Here is a 17,300-nt window from a genome sequence, read left to right on the forward strand (position 1 = left end):
AATCGGGCCCAAAAATTTCTGCAGAAACTACATATACTGGATATTAGAATGATGAGGTGATGCTCATCCACCCTCGAATTTGTCCAATCAGGAAATGAGTTTATACTGACAGTTACTTTTTAGATAGATAAAGTTAGTGAAATAGTGTATAAAAAAAACCCGATTTTACTTAGGAAAAAACTCCTTTTCGATTTCCTCCTGAGATGCTGTTGGAATGCTGATTTTCCTGTGATGTAAGATGCTTTAATAATTTTCGTATTATTTTGAATGAGGACTGAATCTTTAGTTGAGGTTATTAGTTAGGGAAGTCAGGAGTAAATGAATTTTGGGAACTGTCTTTCGCTAATATTTGTATTCCGAAATCTAAATAATAAAGTCTATTTTCTGAGTCTTTGAAATAAAATAAATATATCTTTTTGAGATAAAAACTTTCTTCTTTAAAGTTAAATTTTGAATAAAGAATTACACAAAGTGTAGAAGGTCTGTTAGACATGCTAAGTTTTGATTTTAATAAAAATTAGCAAAATGGAGAATTGAGCTGGTCTTATATTTTCCTACCTAATTTTTACTAGCGGATTCGTCGACCATAATGATGGCATGTCTAAATAAATGTTGTGTTAAATAAAACCATGGTAAAACTCATTTAAACTGCAGGTGTAAATAGTATAACTATTTAGTTTTGATTTAGACGCTCCAAGGTGATATGGTGTTAGAAAACATTTCCGGAGTAGGGCTGCATCACTATCCGTATTCACGTCCAGCCCCTGTTTTCTCTTGGGTCCAAAGTTTCCCATGTCTCAGCCAGCCGGACACAAATTTTCCCTCAAAATAACTATTTAATAGAGACTGGCACTATGTCCGGAGAGACAAACACTGCAACAACCTTCACCAGCTCTTTAATTAATGGGACCTCGAATAGGCTGCCCTGTGCCACTGTTCCTTCCTCTGAGGGTGCCAGTTCTCAGAACATCTGGTCCACCTTCATACACAGAGACCTACTTCTCTTTGTCAAGAGGGCACATTTTGTATTTCCTAGTAGGTAGGTGGCACTTTGTGCCCATCTCAAAACTATATCCAGATTCACCGTGCCACCTTAAGCCTTATTGTCTTCAGCCAGTTCTAAAATTTAGGTGTGGGGACCCACTATATACAATAGCGGGTCCTGGCAGGAGTTCGAAAACCTGTCCACCCCTTTTTTGGGATCCCTAATAATCTTTGCCAAAAACTCTGACACTTTTGTTCCACTCTTTTGTGTGAGGGTAACTTTGTCCTTAAGCATACGCTAAGGGTATTCTGCCCTGAGGCATGCCTGTACTTCTTTGTCCGTAGATTCACAGATTTTCACAGTCAAACAGGAAGCTTAAGTCCTGGTTTTTGGGTGCTTTCTCTGGAAGGGGGAACCATGGTGACCACTCGGCGTGGGGGGGGGCTCGTGGCCTGGAAACCCTTCTTCCCTTTCCGGAAGGGGTTTAGGTAAGTGAGCCACTAGCATGAGTCGCTGCAGTTGAGTGGTTTTAGGGCTTCATTTACTGCTTGTGACCGAGAAAGATGTATGATCTCCTTAGCCCAAGGTCCCATAAAGACCACTATTCTTCCTCTCCTTCTTCATAGCGGGAGTACTGATGGTCATTGTCTGTTGACATGGGTAATTAGGAAGTCTAAGCACAGCAAGATATACCCCTATTCCTTAATTTATGGGTAACCTGAAGCTTCATGCCATTGAGATTATTTATTGGGGTAAATTAATCCCTCCCAAACTGTCCTACAAGTGCAGTGAGCATCAGACATCAGACTGCCACAGAGAAATCAGATTTAATCTCTTGGAGCAAGCAATGGAGTTCAATAGTCTGCAACAGACCGAGGGCGTAGAGAGCAAGGCGTGTCAGAATCCGCCCATGCACATTGCGTGATTGGACATCCTGGAGTATCACGCACCTACACAGAAGAAGGAAGGTCCACAGCCCTGTTGGCTTCCCCGGGCTCCCTTTGCCTTCTGCCAACTCTTTTTATGGGATGATAACCTGCTGTTGTCTGCTCCGGGTTTCTGCACTGTGGATGCCTAATGGGCAATTGTCTTTACACTTGATTGGACTTCTTAGTGCCAGCACTTGATGCCATAACGAAGCAATAATAGTTTGCCATTATCAAACTGATCGATAAATATCAATCTCAGCCATCAATTAAACAAAGTAGAACAACTTATCCTGTCTGCAGAGCAGTAAATAATTAGGAGCAGGAGCAAGAAGATACTTGGATGTCTATGGACTGCAGATGGCCATTCTTGGTGGACGGCTTTGTTTGATCGTTTCCTATAAGGTTCATGGGAAAGGTAGTTTCTATTTTTATTTACATTGATATAGGCTGCTGAGCATTAAGTGCAGAAGGTTAATGCATAATCTGCACTTCGGGTCCCAATAAAGTTGTAGCTGTATAAAGCTGCCCTGGATGAAGCACTCTACGTACACAGAGGTCCATTCAAAGGTGAAGTGTCGCCACCCCTTTATAGAAGGTCAACCCAAGGAATCCCGCAAACCCCAAAAGTAGTAGCAGCTGGTACAGTGAGTCCCTTTTGCGTCTGGGCCCTTATGCCACTGCACCAAGATGCCCCTGCTTACCACTTCTTCTCCATATTTGTGTGCTTACGTGATGGATAGACACAGGGCTGGCTTTAGCGCTGGTGGTGCCCTGGTGCGACAATCTTATTGGGCGTAGGCACCCACCCTCCATGACCTCCTCCGCGAAAACCCTCACTACCACCTGGCAAAAGTGCCCATCATCTCTCCGTAGTCCATCTCTCAAATACATTTCATTTGTTTTAAAGTGCTGGTAAAGGCACTATTTTAAGGGGAGTCAAGCCTGCCAATAGACAAAACTCGATCTCTTTCTCTCTCTAGCAGGAACATTAATCACAAGAATTATCCTGACAATTGTATTTCTTTCGGAAAGCTGGACACACAAGGAACTGTGAAGCAGGTGCTTTAAATCGTAAGTTATTGCTAAACACAGTGACCCCCCCCCCCTCGGATAGTGGCCCCCTGCAGGCCAGCACCCAGTAAGGCCTCACCGGTCAGACCGCCCTAGAGCCAGCCCTGGATAGTCAGCTGCCACCCCACATCATTGAAGTAGTAAAGTAAAAAAGTAAGCGTACATCGCGTTACTCCCTGGACACCTGCAATAACAACTAGTTTAAAAAAATATATATGATTCCAATAAGAACACATAACCAGCATATTTTCCAATTAAAATACAAAGGGGCATATCAGCAACAGCCGGCGATAATTAGCGCTAAGCGCGCTTAGCACGAGGATAAATATCTCCGGCTATCGCTGGATTTTATCGATGAGATAGAGCGCTATCAGCAACGCTAATCTCCAAAGCGATAAAAATCCAAACGATAGCTGCTAAATGTACGGTTATCGCTAGAAATCCAGCGATAATTGCACAGCAATAGGCGATAGCTTGATGATAGGGCAGGGCAGACTTAGCCATAATATCCACCTTCTATTGGATGTAATGGCTAAGTCAGATTGAAAGCAGCCGAAAGGAAAGTAGCGATAAGCGCAGTTAGCGCTACTTTTCTTATCGCTGTGCAGGTTAGCGATAATTAGAGAAATGTGGGTTAGTGACATTTCTCACTTTATTTTGGTGAGGAACGCCCACTTTGCATCTCATTAGAAATGCAAAGGGAGGAGTCGGGAAAAAAGGGTGCTAACATGCAATTATGCATGTTAGCACTGTCTTGTAAATAGGGCAATAGTTTTATCTCCACTTTTTTGGCTTTTAAAGCTAAAAAGGCAGAGATAAAGCCCTTGTTAATATGCCCCATAGTTTCATATTCACCCATTTACAAATTCCATTGTGTATAGAATTATGCCGTCGTCGTACTGCTCACTAATGCATTGTTTTCTTCTGTCCTGAAATACTAATGTGCACTTTTTGTGCAGTTTCAAACTATAAAACATAGACCTGAGAATGTCCAGATTCCTTGCTAGAGGGGAAGCTATCCCTGCCACTGTAAAAGGGCGAAGCTTCAGGGGATGCATACATGACTAGGTAGTTGGGTTTCCGATACGTAAATTGGGATTACTATATCTCTGTCGGTTTTTCTCGTCATGCACCAAAAACAAAAGACATTTGATGCTTTGACGTAAAACAGGAGAGAGAGAGAGAGATCTGGTAGCAGAATTGTTTAAAAAAGAAAACGATCTCCTTGCTTGTCTAAATTAAATTGTATGATCCTAGACCAACATTTTATTTCTCCTTTTTCATTATGATAATATGTGCGAGCACTTTTAAATACTGCAGCTCAGGATGTGCGCTGTAGAACACCTCTTAAATTTTATTTAACAGATTATAATGTTGTTCCATCTATAATAAATATCTAGGCCACAATTAGGTTTTACATAATGACTTGCTTGCTTCTTAGTTCTCTACTGCCATTGTCGATGTGGAACGACCACACTACTGTTCCAAAGTTCCTATTTAAAGACTTTCAGCCAGATTCATCAACCCAAATTGCGATCGCAATAGATGCAAAATAGCTATTGCAATCGCTATACCAAGAATCGCAATTGATGAAACAAAACCTGACCCAAATGCGAAATCGCAAAACATTATTTGCGAATTCGCAAAGCTAATCGCAGAATCAAGTGGAACCCCCTTTGTGAATCGGAAATTGCGAGTTCCCAATGATTCTGCGATTCAAATTGCGAATTTGCAAAGTAATCGCAAACCAAATGCATGAAATATCGCATATTGCGAAAAAAACTCAAAATCGCTATTTGCGAGGCGCAAATTAAGGAGAACCCAAACAAGGTCGTAACCATGAAGTAAAAAAAAAATCAAAAAAATTTAGCAATGAGACACAGGTGCGGGGCTAACCAAACACACTTAAGGAGACACAGAAGGAGCATGAGGACAATCACAATGCCAGGACTCTACATGGTGGTTAGGAGGCAAAGGCTCCAGGTTGCAGCAAGGAACAGACGCAGGATCCAGGAGCGAATTTTCCGCCAGCAGGCCACACTACTGGGCCAAACTGAGGAGGAAGTCTACTCAAAGAACCGGCTGAATGGGGCAATGATTACAAAGCTCATCCGGGACCTTGACCCCCTGATGCAGCACCCAATGAGGAGGACCAATGCCGTGCCCACCCATGTCCTGGTCCTGTGCAGCCTGCACCTCCTGGCTTCCGGAAGCTTCCAAAGGATAGTTTCCGTTGCAGGGGGGATCTCCCAGAGCACCAGGTCCCGCTACCTGAGGAGTTTCTTGGATGCCATGTTGAACCGCCTACACCATTACATAAAATTCCCAACCACCCAACAGGACTTGAATCAAACCAAGCTAGAATTTTACAACTTAGCACAATTCCCTCATGTAATTGGAAGCATTGACTGTACCCACATCCACATCTGCCCACTTAAGAGACAGAATACATGTACCGGAACCGCAAGTCCTAACACTCACTGAACATCCAGATGGTGTGCAAGGCTAAGACAATCATCACTGACATAGTGGCACAATACCCGGGGAGCAAGCATGACTCCTTCATATTCCGGCACAGCGGCATGCACACACGACAGGCCAGGGGAGACTATGGCGAAGGACACCTTCTAGGTAAGTACACATGCCAACAAACAGTACATCGAGACCATGTTGCTGCGCATGACAGGCACTCACCCTCTGCTCCTTTCCTTCAGGTGACAGCCCCTATGGCCTCCGTGAGTACCTCCTCACCCCATACTTCAGCCCTGCCACACCACAGCAACGGTGTTACAATGCTGCACACATTCGCACTCGGAATTGCATTGAACAGACATTTGGACTTTTAAGGAGCAGATTCCGCATCCTACACAAAAATGCTGGGGCCCTCAAATACCAGCCTGAGGTCTGCTGCCGCATCGTGGCCGTGTGTACAATACTCCACAACATTACTACCAAGCGGATGATACCTGTGGATATCTCTGGTAGTGAGTCGAAAGGGGACAACCGCCAACCTGCAATGTGCATCATGCACACGGGGAGAATCCTGCTGAAGGACACAGGCGCCGCAACCAATTCACAATGAACTGTTTCTAGTGCACCCATTCCCCTCACACAACACTGCACTCATGCATGACAAATGTAATAATGACATGAGTCGGATTTATGTGAGACCATGAATTCTTATTGTTTATTCACAATAATGTGGCCTTTGTTTTCATTGATATCACATGCGAACTGTATTTCATCATAGAGCCCCATGAAGGGGTAGAGGGCTTGCTTGGTGAATCAGCATGGCCCTGCAGGCAGAGTTAAATGTGTCACTGGCGCCTCCGGCCGGACGCACCCAGTCGCCTCCCCGTGTCCTCCACCACACTGTTGGCCCGTGATGCTGCAGTGGGTCTGCTGCTGCGGCGGCATTCCGTTACCAGCGACAAGGACATGTTGCTGTGGCTGGATGTGCCCTCGCTGGCATCATCCCCCCCATCTGCTTCACCATAGCCAGTCGGCTGAAGACTCTGCACAGCTGCTGTCACCTGTTCAATGGCCCTGGCGACGTCCTGGCAACATTGGACCATCTGCACCTGCATTGCAAGGGAGCGGCGGGAAAGTTGTAAGGTGGCATTTCCAATTATGTGATTTTACCTGGTGTAGGCTGACAGCGGGTCAGCAGCTGGCGGTGGTGGCGGCAGGTGATATCCTGCTGGGATACCAGGATCTGGCTGTTCTCACGAACAGCTGCGGTCATGCCCTGCATGCGTTCTGTGAGCTGGCCCACATTTTGCGCTGTCTTAGGCAGCTGCAGGTGGATGGCTGCCAAGTGACGCGCCTGCTTCTGATGTACTGCGAGCATGCGGCGTTCAATGGCCTGGCCAGGATCATGTACATGTACACCCCTGCCCGCGCCTGTTGAGGCATCACGCTGCTGGCACGTCAGTCCACTGGACTGTGATCTTACTGTGGCTGTGCTCCTTGTCTGCCTCCTGGCTGGTGGTGGTGTGGCCCGTACCACTGCCGTGGGTGTCACTTGGGTTGGTTGCTGAGCACCTGTGGCTGCAGGGGTGGCCCTGTCCACATGGGGAGGTGGTGGTACTGCTGCTGGTGGCTGAGATGGTCCTGGTCGTGTGGCAGGTTGGCCCTCACCCTCGGTGTCCTCCGGGTTCTCCCCTATGTGTAGGGTCTCACTGTCGGTGCTGGGTTGTTCAGACGCACCTGTGATGTAAATGGGTGCATGATTAATGATATGTATCTTGCACATGAGATGTTGCTACGTGCATGCAAGCTTGCATTCCCTGACTGGCTTTAGGAATTACTTTGAATTGACAGGTCTGGCTGTGTGGGGCTATCCGGGATTTTTGGTCACACTACAAGTCCCACAATGCAATAGGGCATTTCAGGTGTGCATGGCCTGCATTACTGGGGTTATGAAACACCTAGCTCTGGAGTAATGGGCATTGTTAGTGGACGGGGTCGCAGTCTCATGGCACTTACCTTGGGATTGTTGGATGGGTCGGGAGGAGTCCAGCTGGGTAACCCCCATGCAGGCTTCAGGATTCAGGGTGTCCTCCACAAGGTCTTCCAGTGAAGTGTTGGGTGTGACAGTGGACTTTCCTCCACCGGTGGCAAGTCACTCCCCCAGCCTCTCAGCGATTCACTCTTTGGCACGCCCTCTGAGGTCGTACCACCTCTTTTTTAATTCGTCAATCGAGCGCTGGGTCACCCCGACTGAATTGACCTTTGCGCGGATGCGCAGCCAGATGCGGCGCTTGTCAACCTCAGGCACCCTCTGGGAGTCCTTACCAAAAAGGCGAGCATGGTACTTACAGACTCCCTCAATGAGGAACTCAAGTTCCTGCTCAGAGAATTTTAACTTCCTCTTTCTTCCTGGGGCACTGCTCCCTACTGCTTCCTGGGACATTTTGAGAGTTGTTGGTGTCCTGGTGTGGTGCTGCAAGTTGTCTGTAGTGGAGCTCTGGCCAGTACTGCTTCCACTTTCAGGCTCAGTGACCAGAATGAGGGCGGGAACAGCCTACTTCCTGGTTGTGATGTCATCATTGGACTCGAAATGCGACTTCCCATTTTTTGCGATCTCGCAGTTAGCGAGATTGCAAATTGCGATTTCGGTAATTGTGAGTTCGCAATTTCAACATGGTCAACGGACGATTCTGTGATTTTTCTGCGATTTAGCGGTAATCGCTATCGGCAATTGTGGCCGATTGTGATACCCTTTTTGAAATCGCTTTTGTTGATGCATCCCATTCTGGGAATTCTAAATTGCGATTCGGAAATTGTTTGCAATTTATAATTCGCAGAATATGGGATTGATGCATTTGGGTGTTTCACTTTTAATGAAAATCTGTCTATTAAGTGATAGAATCTGATGTACTAAGGTGAAGCACTTGCGCTTCTTAAAGAAATACACTTTTTGAAGTTTGAAGAGGCTGTATCATATTTTTACATAAGGCTTGCAGCATGAGTTACAGGACAAACATGTTTATGACTAGGCTTGTGTATGGTCACTTATAGCTAAGCTAGGCCCTTTGGCTTGGCTCTGCACGGCTGATTATGTTCATTTGCATGTGCGCCCACCTCTATTTGCAACTTGGGATTAGTCAGTCACTTGATAAAATGGTTTGGAAAAGTTGAAAAATTAGAAGCATGCATCCCTGCCTACAAGCACCGATTTGGCCACTCTAACACCAAGGCTTTACAAAGCAGAGATAAAGAAGAGCGTTTCAGGGCAAATTCCTTTAAAATAAGTGATGCCAGGATGTCATGGTTCGTCTGTTGCCCCAGCCCTTCCTTTGTCACCCGGGTGCCTGGTGCGATTGAACCTTGCTCATGTGGGACGCAATCTCCTAACTTCCGGTTTCATGCCGGTTAGCGGTCCAGCCTTCCTTACCGGAACCGCAATGACGTCACTAGCGCTTCCGGGGGAATCCGCATATCAGCTGCAGTTTTCCCTCGGTTCGGCGCTTCGTATTGACGCCAGTCCCGGTGCCAGGTGACTGCCAGTGCTTCAGGACGCTTCCACAGGTATTTCTGCCTGTAGCGCTGGAGCGCTAATTGTTTCTGCCCTATGACTTGTGTGCTAGCGCTGGAGCGCTTATTGTTTCTGCCCGTGACTTGTGTGCTAGAGCTGGAGCACTTATTGTTTCTGCCTGTAACCTGTGTGCCCGCGCAGGAGCGCTTGTCTTTTTGCCTGCATCATAGCCGCGATGGGGAAGTTTGCAGGTCAATAAGGTAAGTTTTATTTGTCTTTATTTGTAGCCTGTAAATCTAATTTGATAAGGTGGGTGGGAGGAGGGCGGGACATGGGAGGTGGGCGGTCGGCTCGCAAAACAGAAATATCGCAAAGAGCCACGGAGATTTGTTCAATCTCCGTGCCTCTTCGCGATAGTCCCTTCCACGACTTCCGCCCACCCCTAGTCACGACCATGGTCTGTCCAACCATCCAGGATATCACAAGACCGTGGACCTTCTATGAAACACTTCTGGTGGCCCACATTGGAAGAAGACACCAGGGTCCATATTGCGCATTGTGCCATATGTGCCCAGGGAAAGAACATGTCTGGACGATCCGTTGGACTGTTACACCCCATTCCTGTTCCTTCTAACCCTTGCCACACCATCTCCATGGATTTTGTAGTGGAACTACCAGCCACCACGTTAGGATACACTACTGTCCTTACCATAGTGGACCACCTCAAGAATAGGGCTCATTTTGTTCCACTGAAGAAATTACCTTCGGCAGCCGAATTGGCAGTGATTTTCCTGCAAAACGTGGTTAGACTGCATGGCATACCGTCTGTGGTGATAACAGACCAGAGTACGATGTTCGTGTCTCGTTTCTGGAATGAGGTGTGTGCTGCCATGGATTTCGACGTTTGTTTGTCATCAGCATTTCACCCTCAGACTGACGGTCAAGCCGAGAGAACGAACCACACCATGGAGCAGAATCTCCATTGCTTACTTCTATCAACAGAAAAGGAATGGACAGAAGTGCTGTGGATGGTGGAATTCGCTTATAATAACAACAAGCATTCTGCCATCGGTATGTCTCCCTTCTACTGCCTCCAGGGCAAACATCCCAGAACTATGCCATGGGAAGAACCACAGATCAATCCCTTGCCCACGGTTCAGGTGTACCACTCCAAGCTTTGCACACTCTGGCAGCACACCTGGTTTAAACTAGCCAAAGCCAAGGAGTACTATAAACAGTACGCGGACGACAGCAGGAAGACAGAACCCAGCTACAAGAAGGGTGACAGGGTGTGGCTTTCCATTCGAAACCTCAATGTGCACGGCCCCAAGAAACTGTTGCCCCATTTTGTGGGTCCTTATGTGATTGAGAAGGTGATCAACCGTGTGTCCAGGAAGCTCTTGCTGCCTCCTCAGATGAAAATACACCCCTTCTTCCATGTCTCCCTTCTACGTCCCGTTCACCCTGAGTGCAATGTGTCCTCCCCTCCTGCTCCAGTTCTTAGGGATGATCACATTGAGTACGAGGTCAGGGCTATTCTTGGTTCCCGCCATACCCGGGGGAGGCTCTTTTACCTGGTTGACTTGAAGGGTTATGGACCAGAGGAGAGGTCCTGGGAGCCCCTGTCCCATGTTCGCCACGCTTCCCGGTTGTTTCGCGTGTTCCATGTCCGTCACCCACTCAGCCCTTAGCCCTGCCACCCCTGTATGATTCTGCTGTTGCGGGCGGGGGTTCTGTTTTGGGCGGGGGTGCTGTCATGGTTCGTCTGTTGCCCCCCTTCTTTTGTCACCTGGGTACCTGTGTGTGATTGAACCTCAGCTCTTGCGGGACAAAATTTCATCACTTCTGGTTTCATGCCGGTTAGCGGTCCAGCCTTCCTTGCCGGAACCGCCATGACGTCACTAGCGCTTCCGGGGGAATCCGCATATCAGCTGCAGTTTTCCCCTGGTTCAGCGCTTCGTATTGACACCAGTCCCAATGCCAGGTGACTGCCATTGCTTCAGAACGCTTCCACAGGTATTTCTGCCTGTAGCGCTGTAGCGCCTATTGATTCTGCCCGTGACTTGTGTGCCCGGGCTAGAGCGCTCGTCTTTTTGCCTGCATCATAATGCTGTAGCGCCTGTGTTGATGCCGGTAACTCTGTCTGGTCTCACTATATCACCAGTACTTGCTGCCTGACCCTGAAGCGCTGGGGAGCTTGTTCTATCCTCTGCCTTTTACCTTGCCACATTGCGCGGTAGCGCTTATTGATTTGCTATACATTGCGCAGGAGCACTTCTTGTGTTTCTTTCCTTTACATTACCTCACCGCGCTGGAGAGCTTATTGTTTTGTATTCTTTACATATATAGTGCAGGAGCGCTTATTGATTTGTTGTACATAGCGCAGGAGCGCTAGTTACCGTGGCAAGACTTTCTGTCCTTTTTCTTAACGATGGTAGCAGACCTTATGATGTCCATGCAGGAGGTAACCGCTGGCTCCCGCATGAGTGTATGTTAGTGATTGGTAACAGGTTTGTTTGTACTGATGGTAACTGGTGTTCCCTTGTCTCCCTGTCCAGCTGATGCCATGGTTTATCTGGACAGAGAGACGCCCTCTACTACTTTCCTGACATCATACTGCCATTTCTAACTACCTTCCCCACTCCCATCTTCATCCTAGTTTGTTGTCAGATCTAGAGTGGGGTAAGGTGGACGTGGGGGCGATAGCACATGTCGTCTCTGCGAGATCTCTCTGCAAGAAACAGGTAACTTTTGGGGTACCTGACACAGGGCAGGGACTCCTGACTTGCGTTGTACATAACTACAGTCAGGATTTCTGAAGGACAACTACAAGGCCCAGGTGCATAGCTTCATGGGTTCTGGGTGGGTTTTGGGGTGTTAATCCATTCTTGACTTGATAGTTGGGTCTGGGGCCCTGAGTCTGGTTTGCTATGCCTCTGTCGGTTTTTCTTGTCATTCTCATGTCACAAACAGCTTTTAGCATTTTTAATTATATGTATCAGGATCTTAAGTATATAGTGGCCAGTTTACCCCCAACAATATTAAATCTCGCCCATAAAAGTACTTCTTGAATGGGTAGAAATTTACTAATTTTAGGAATTCATAAACATTGGCGGTAGTAGGCTTGGAAAGCTGCACCAATCTAAGGTTTCCAGGCATACTACTGGCAATCAAACACCCAAAAGGTAAAGGGATGAATGCTTACAAATAGTCTAACAAATGGCAATCGCTCACTGTAGCATTCCAACCCTTCGCTTTTCACCCACTATGCTACTCCAGACAGAGGTCCACCTAACGCAAATCTGTAGTCATCTGTCCCTCATGGAAACAGTCCATCCCAAACCCTGGCATTACAATCCCATCACCACACTGTTTTTTCTGTTGGGAAATTTGAGATTTACAACCCCAAAATCTCACAGACTAAGCTACACCCCTGAGTGAGATATTTGCAGGGTGCATTCTAAGCTAGACCAACCTTCAGTGGTAAACTACCATCAAAGTAGAGGCTCATAGGATTGGCCAGTAGAGCAATCTCAGGTGATATATGTAAACTTTATGACATTGCAAATGCGTAACTATTCAGCATTGGTGCACTTCCGCTGATGCAAATACTAATTCATCATACCAGTAAAGTAATTGAGTAGGTACACAAACATTTTAAGAATTAATTTAAAAAAAGAATTATGATTAAAAAAAATCTGTACTATCTGAAAAATATAATCTTCAGGGAAATCTGAGAACCCATCAAGTATGGGGGTTCAATATAGAGAAAACAACTGTGGATGGGATACAAACTTTACACAGCACCAACGACACTCACAGTGCTGGATATGTGATGGATAGTTTTAATCCAACTTGCCAGGAAAAGTTCAATCCAACAGAAACATTTATGGAAGTCTGAAAGTGTTGTATTGAAGTACGTGTCAAAACAACCCTGATTCATTATGGCACTCCATCACTGATAGCAGTGGCAATGGCTGCATCATACGTTTACACAAGTCATCTATTATGCTCAGTCTCTAGACGGGCATCTCAAGCAGTGCCTGTGACACAAAGCTTCATGGTTGAAACTCTCCTTCAGGGAATGCAATAGCCATATATAAAAGGAATGGCTGAAACTCCCCTTGCTGGATTCCCTTCTCATGCTATGTCTCAATGTGACTGGCAAGGCAGATCACATCCACATGTAACAGGGTTGTGGTGATCTTCAAAGCATTATGGGACTTAAGGTTCTTGATCCCTAGCTGCTAAGTATAATCTGTAATACATCACAATTACATGTATAAAAAGTAAGTTTAGTACTGGCACACTTGAAATAATGACGAGAAAAAATGTGCAAACTAACCTGAATCACCCTGCCTGATTTCCACTTCAGTATTTCAAAGAGAGATACCCCTGACACCATAGATTACACAATTGACTTACTTACAGAGGTCCTTTTTATTGACTCTGTGTATTCAAAATCTATTTCTCTACTTTTTTGTGTGCATATTTTTTTATATTCACACACCAATTATTCATTTTATATATAATACATCAACAATATTTACATCATATTCGTCATACTGTACATATATCTACATTCATTTTTTGTTTCTGTTAAAATATGAAATCAACACTTGTATATACGAACACAAAATTTTGCTTAACTAAGGTTTGCAAAATTACACATTTTCTTGATCGTCACTTGTTTTATGTATATACAAACAAAAAGTCCTACTTTCTTGATATTGTCAAGATTAACACCCTTCTTGATCATGTCCACATGTCCACATCTAACCCCTCATCAGTCCTCCTCCTCATCCTCTGGGTGCCAATCTGGCTGAAAAGAGACCTCAGGAGGGAACAGGGGCACAAAAACGCCTCTCAATGCCGGCTCTGGGTCCACATCAGGATGGAGGCCGGGCTTGAACGCGGCCGGGGGCACAACCGGCGTCAGCTGCGGTAGCGGTGCCGGAGGAAGCAGCGCCGGTTGACCTTATAATACCTGCACCGATGTCGCTTCCCCCGGCACCACTACCGCAGCTGATGCCTGGATCCAAGGCGGGCCTGCGCCCAGAGCAGCCGGAGGAGAAGGCCTAGTTCCCCCTACCGAGTCTGCAGGGCCCGAAGGCACACCAGCTGGTTCGGGCTGCCCAAAGATGGTGTGCCGTCACCTCGTAAAATTAACGAAGCTGGACAGGAGTCGCCCTGGGTCCCGGGAAGTGAGGGAAGCCCGGAAATCCTCATTGCGTCAGCCGACTGACGGGGAAAAGCGTCAATGCTTCTTTGACTTCTTCTTATGCTTCAACTTACTCGACCCCAAGTACGAAGACTTTGAAGACTAGGAAGAGTGATGATGATGGCTCCGCAACCAGTCGTTCGACCTCCTTCACGACCGGGACCTCGAACGGCGGGTAGCCGACTGACGGAGCTCAAGAAGCTTTCAGTACTGCACCCACAAAGCCTTCGGAGCATGACTTGGGGTCATGGTTGCGCTCCAGGCAAAAGAGGCGCACATGGTGCGCATCCGTAACCGACATCAGTCAGCTACAGGAACCGCATGCCTTGAAGCCGGGCATACTACGTGCACCAGGAGTCATAGACTCAAAAAGACATCGACAAAAATCGCTCAAAAAGTTCAGTCAAAAAGTGACTGGAGGTATTGCTCTCTCCGAATCTGCGCTGGCTGACGCGGAAAAAGAAAGAACTGATGTCAGCGCGCAAGGGGGCGTCTAAGCAGCTGCGGCAACGTCATCCTGGCGACCACGACGTCAACGACGGACTCAGAGTCGATGCACCTTTCGACGTGCAGAGGTACTGCTGACGAAAAAACTTTCCAGATCCAGTCTGACACCTGGAGGTAATTCTAGGTTAAGGAATCTATAACAAACATGTTTCTTTCAGATAGTTGTTTACCATATAGCATTAATTACGACCTGCTCATTTTAAATCAACACTTATTTATAAATATTTCAAATCATACAATGTTTCTAAATCATACAAGGATGTCAGTGTGGCCTGGCAAAACTGCTGGCCGCAAATATTATTCTGAGGCTCCTGGAGACCCTAATCAAGCCATGAACATCTTGTGCCCTCTCAAACATAAAGAAGCCACAGAGCACCTTAAGGGATTGTGGAGTGCAGGGATTCATGGAAGTAAAGAACCTTTGAAACAGCCTTTTGACATTCCACATTAGGCTCAGCATGAACTCCATGAGGCTAGGTGAGGTCCGCCTTGTCTAGACAGCCATATGAGACCAATTGTCCGAACTGATGCAGCAAATTGTGGGTGGTCTACACCTATTTCAGGGAAGAAGTCCTTCTGTGGCTAGTAAATGTAAATGTAAATCCAGTATTAGTAAGCACAGCTACCCGTAGGCATCCCGGCGCTGGGAGCTGTTGGGAAGATTAAGCGAGCTATTGCCCAGAGTCACATGGAGCTGGTCAGATCCCTGCCGCCGGAGCCAGGGATCGAACCGTGAGCCCCAGCGGCCAGTGTCAGTCGCCCTGGCCGTGGCGCCACAACTCTTCCCTGACACCTGCCCCGGGTTGTGCAAGGCCTGAGGTTTTGTTCCTGACCTGATAAACTGGGGCTCTTGGAGCTACCTACCTACAAGCACCATGCATGATGCATCGTGTGAGGTAGCAGTTACGTATTGCAAATACACCAACAATAGTGTGGGAGGCAGCGTTCGTCAATGAATACGTATCTGATGGGACATCAATGACTCTGAAATCAATGAACAAGGACTTGACAGGACTTATGTAACACACTGAATATAATGAAAGGAAGATAAAAGTAAGAGCCAACTGCTGAGAGAGTACAGGCAAATTTCACAGATGTAGGAGAAACTGGATAGAGGAACAAAGTTAAATAGATGATGAGTCTGATTACAAGGAAAACGATGTGGTGAGGTTAACCACCTGATTGAGACCTGGATGATGCAGTGCAGCAAAAGAAGGCAGTGTGGCACAGACAGATGGGTCTCAGTGATAAGTCCAGTTTGCATAGGGGTATTTGTTTGATGATTTAATTGTGACCTGGATAGTGAGCCATCCCTCTCTGTCCCCTGAGGAGCCGCCTTGTGGAACAACAAAATATCCAAGGGAAGTCTGGCAGATACAGCAGGTGGGGCACTCAGTGAATGCTCACATAGTGCTAGAATTATGGGAAGAGAAAGACCCTGGAAAAAACTTAACAAACGATAATTTTACACTATACTGGATGGGTTAGAGAAAACTGGGGGGCAGAGGAGGCCAGTGACATGCAGAGTCCCTTGGTACACTCAAGATCCCTCTTGACATCAGATCCTAGCGACCATCGAGAGATCTAAATAAAAATTGGATACCAAGATGGATGCTATCTCTCTGAAGGTGAAACACCTTCCAGTAGATCTCTGCAAGGTCAATGAAAGAATGTTGGGAAAATGTTGACAATCTGAAGGAGGTTGATGGCCTTAAATCTACAGTCCACTAACTCTCCGATCTGACATGCCAGCTGAATGATAGGCTGGAAGATGCAGAGGTTAGATCCGGCTGAAGTAACCTCCATTCTGTTGGATTTCCTGAGTCCAACGGAGGCGCCCCTGAACTCTGCCTGGAGCATTGAATTAAAGGGACACTGAAACACACACAATTATCCAGATTCTTTGTTATAGCGAGGGGACACCGGGTGCTTCACACAGTGCTCTGGTAGGCAAAATTCCCAACTATTGTGACAGAGTCATTATGCTATAAGCTGTCAGGAAAGAAGTTGACCTGAATTACGAAGGCCAGGCCATAAGGATCTTTCCTAACTAAACACAAAAAGTACAGAAGATTAGAAAATAATCTGTTGTTGTGAAACCGAAATCCAAAGCCATTAATTTAGAATATGTGCTCCTATTTCCTATGAAGCCCATAATAATACCCAAGGGAAAATCCCACTTTTTTACAAGCCCAGAGGAAATGTGGAATTTGTCGAAGTCGAGTAACAGGAGCGGAATGATAGGGGCAGCTGTCAGATGCAGAACGCATGAGTAAATCTGCCAAAAGATGCCGCCGAATGCAACACCATCTTTGTAAATCACGAGAATAGCAATAAGACAAGATGACATATTTAGAATGGAACAGCGATTAATAGCAGACACCCAATATCTTAATTTTGGGGGCAACCTGGCATCGATGGTGGGTTGTTCACTAGGGTAGACAGAACCAATTGACCTGATGGAATCAGCACAGGTAGAGTACTTTTTCAGAAAACGGTGAACTCATTTGGATAAAGCAGCAAGACCCTCTGGAAATTATCATAATGGGTGAAAGGCTAGCTAAGAAATGTAATACGGGCAATTATGTTGGTACAAGGCACAATGGG

This window comes from Lissotriton vulgaris, chromosome 2_1 (assembly GCF_964263255.1).
Source record: "Lissotriton vulgaris chromosome 2_1, aLisVul1.2, whole genome shotgun sequence".
NCBI classification, from domain to species: domain Eukaryota; kingdom Metazoa; phylum Chordata; class Amphibia; order Caudata; family Salamandridae; genus Lissotriton; species Lissotriton vulgaris.